This window comes from Salminus brasiliensis, chromosome 7 (genome assembly GCF_030463535.1).
Source record: "Salminus brasiliensis chromosome 7, fSalBra1.hap2, whole genome shotgun sequence".
Lineage (NCBI taxonomy): Eukaryota > Metazoa > Chordata > Actinopteri > Characiformes > Bryconidae > Salminus > Salminus brasiliensis.
The window spans coordinates 19,162,660-19,166,456 of NC_132884.1; the positions used below are offsets into that span (position 1 = coordinate 19,162,660).

The window sequence follows — 3,797 nt, forward strand, 5'->3', positions numbered from 1 at the left end:
ACTAATAAAGGATGATCTTATCCTGTCTTACAATGTTTTTCAGAATGTGTTGCATATCAAGTCATTTATATACGAAGTGATGTGTTTGAGGTTCAGCCAAACTAATACTTTATTAATCCCGAAGAAAATGAAGGCAAAGCTAACGCAGCAATCCCCTCGTAGTGGTGGCTCGACACTGTTTTTGCTCTGTACTTGTGCAGAAGGCCAGATGAACATGATAAGACTGAATATAAAAACTGAGTCTAAACTGTAGAAATAAAAATGTTTAGTGTTGCAGATATTTGTTTCTTAATGCCTGTAAAGCACCATACGCTAGAAAGTAATCGACCCCTCTAACATAACCACTGGCCCTAGACACCCCCCCCCCCCCCCGCCCGCCCTTAAAATGGTCTAGAACCGCCACTGCCACCCACGCAAGCCACTTCCCAGTGGCATGAAGTACAGAAGCATGAAGACCAGAACCAGCCGAGACAGCTTCTATCCCCGAGCAATTCGGCTCCTGAACAGACAGCAGCGCAGTGTACCAGTCACAAGTTCACAAGTTATCTCACCTGTCTCATCACACCTCCACCACATACAAACACATGCTGCACCCTGCACTTTGTGGATGGGCCCTTTTCACATTTCTGGGTTCTCACTTCTGTCAGTGTCTATCAGCAAATACCTGCTAACAGACATTAACAGAAGTGAGTGAGCAGTTAAAATAACTGCTACACCAGTTAAGATCAAAAAAGAAGCTCATAAAGCCAACTCAAGCATCATAATAAGAGTAAAAAATAGATATTTATTATCACATCAATTACATCTTTACAATTTACTTAGGCTCCTAAGTGTTAGCGAAAGCTCTATAGCAGAGGTGTCAAACTCATTTTCACAGAGGGCCACATCACCATAATGGTTGCCTTCAAAGGGCCAGATGTAACTGTAAGACAGTATAAATGTAATTAAATGCAACCAAATGTAATGTAGAATAAATATTAGTACTCCTTAATATTAAATAACTCTGAATTTATTACTTATTCAACTTATAAATATTTGAATAGATGAAAAATATGTTTGCTTGTTACTCTGTTAACATAACATAAATCCTGTTAATTTGTCAGGTTAAGAAACTCGTATTACTCCATCAATCAACGATCAAACTATCCAAGTGAATAAAGAAAAATATCATCAAACACAAGTTATGACATTAACTAACTCAAAACTTTGTCACAATTGAAAGGGGCAGAATAACAATACAACCAACAACTGTGATCTGCTAAGAACATGTGTAACAGATGTGGCATTTTACAAAACACAAATGGCTGCACACACCCTTGCAGAGGTCATACATACACTTAATGTCAGATGGTTTGATTACAGTAAACATTTGTCTGCAAAAACACAAACCTGTGTAAACACTAAATACACTGCTTCACATATAAAGTAGTATATGTACTAAACAGGGTTGTCTCAGTTCACTATATTGGTCAAGTTTTTAGGTGGAGTTGATTAGGAGATGCTGCCTGTCCTTGAACACACCAAGTGGACCTCCTCTCCACCATCCTCATCCATTGATCATGTTCTGAAAATAATAAACACAAAACTGTGATCTGTGCTTGTTTTTGTTGAGATTCATCATTGAAAACATCTGTTCGCACAGATAGGTGCTCCCAAACATGGACAAAACACAGGCAGCATGAAGTTGAAGCTGTGGCATCAAATCAGGGGGAAGCAGACAGTAAAAGTCTGCTAAAAGCAGGATCCTGGAACTTTGCTCTTAGGCAACGATCACTTTGAAGCTCGATTAGCTCCATCTGAAGGTGCTGAGATTGGCAAAGCTGGCAAAGCCTGACTGCTGGGCTCTAAAGTCACAAAAGCGCCGATCAAACTCATTCGTTAACCGGTTCAGTTTGGTAGCCAACTGAGCACATGAACAACTGCCGGGAAATGAGGCTGAGATGCTCTGACAAACAGGAAAGTGGGCAAGATTGTCCTGCTTCACCTGGCACATCCATAGATCAAGTTTACGCTGGAAAGCGGTGATCATGTCGGACATCTGCGTGATGACTTGTTTGCGTCCCTGAAGCTTCTGATTCAGTTGGGCAAGATGTTCGGTAATGTCGCCCAACACCGCAAAGTCACACAGCCAGTTTGGAACTGACAGTTCGGACATGGGTTTTCCTTTACCCAGCATGAAAAGAGCAATGCCTTCCCTAAGCTCAAAAAATCATTTGTGGACTTTGCCACTACTCAGCCACCGCACCTCCGTATGGTACGGCACGTCTCCGTGCTCCGAGCCCATTTCCTGCAAGAACAGCTGGACTGACGGTGATTCAGGCCACGCGCCCGAATGAAGCTCACTGTGTTCATGACAGTGGTTACTATATCATCCATCCCCAGCACCTTCCCACACAAAGCCTCTTGATGGATAATGCAATGATAAGTTATAAGGTGCGTGTGACAGTTACTCTTCTGCATTTTCTCTTTCATTAGTCCAACCAAGCCCAATTTTCCTCCACACATTGCAGGTGCGCCGTCTGTGGTTAATCCAACCAAATTTTCCCAGGGCAATGCATTTTTATTTAAGGACTTCTCCACCGCATCGAAAATGTCCCATCCCGTTGTGGTCCCATGCATGGCAGCTATATCCAACAGCTCCTCAGTGACAGAGAGGTCCGACTTCACGCCTCTAATGAAAATGGATAGCTGCGCTGTATCCGTGCTATCTGTGCTTTCATCAAGCGCTAATGAAAAGGTTTGGTAGTTGCGCCTCTCTGCGGCCAGCTGTGTTGCCAGGTTTCCTGCGAGTTCCTTAATTCTCTCCGCGATGGTGTTTCTTGATAAACTGACATTTTTAAATGTCTGTATCTGGTCGGGACACACCTGCTCACAGACCTTCAGCATACACTGCTTCAAAAATGCACCCTCTGAAAAAGACTTAGACGCGCGAGCGATTTCTTCAGCTACAATAAAGCTAGCTTTCACTGCTGCGTCGTTTTGGGCCGTAGCTCTTGTGAACATATTCTGCTGCGATCGCAATTTGCCTTTTAATTCTTGTACAATTTGTTGCTTTTTTGAAGGCTAACTTTGGCATACTTAGCTCCGTGTTTGGGATCAAAGTGCCGACGTAAATTGTACTCCTTGAAAACTGCTACCGTCTCATAACACAAAAGACATACCGCTTTTTCTCCTTGAAGCACAAACATGTATTCGCTTCCCATCCCTCTTGAAACGGTCTTCCATCTGCATCAATTTTTCTTTTCCTGGACATTTTGGGATCATATTTGTAGCTAATTGTGGCAGTAATTCCACTTGTTGAAAAAAGCATAATCTGCATGCATTGTGGGGACATGTAGTTTAAGGTCAATGCACACTTTAGAATTAGTCTAAAAGCATGCATTGACAATAAACTCCATTTCCCACAATTCATGCCAATTATGTTACCCTGAAGCAACAGCATTAAGCAGATCTTTTAAGATCTTGCGGGCCACAACAAATGACACGGCGGGCCACGTTTGGCCCGCTGGCCTTGAGTTTGACACGTGATCTAAGGGGAAACATTAATTACCAAAAGCTAAACTAAACAGATGAGTTTTCAGACTAGAGTTAAAGATTGAGACTGTGTCTGAGTCCCAAACATTATCTGGAAGGTTATTCCAGAGTTGGGGGGCTTTATAAGAAAAGGCTCTTCCCCTGCTGAGGTTTCCTGAATTTTGGGAACGAGTAAGCGAGTCCAGCACCCTGACATCTAAGTAATCTTGATGGTTCGTAATATGTAGTAAGGTCCCGCAGGTACTCAGGAGCGAGGCCATGTA

General features: G+C 42.7%; 1 pseudogene; it reads right to left on the minus strand.

Annotated features, from left to right (window-relative positions):
• Positions 1 to 1,546: 1,546 nt before the first annotated feature.
• Positions 1,547 to 3,253, minus strand: LOC140559642 (general transcription factor II-I repeat domain-containing protein 2-like; annotated as a pseudogene).
• Between the last annotated feature and the right edge of the window lie 544 nt (positions 3,254 to 3,797).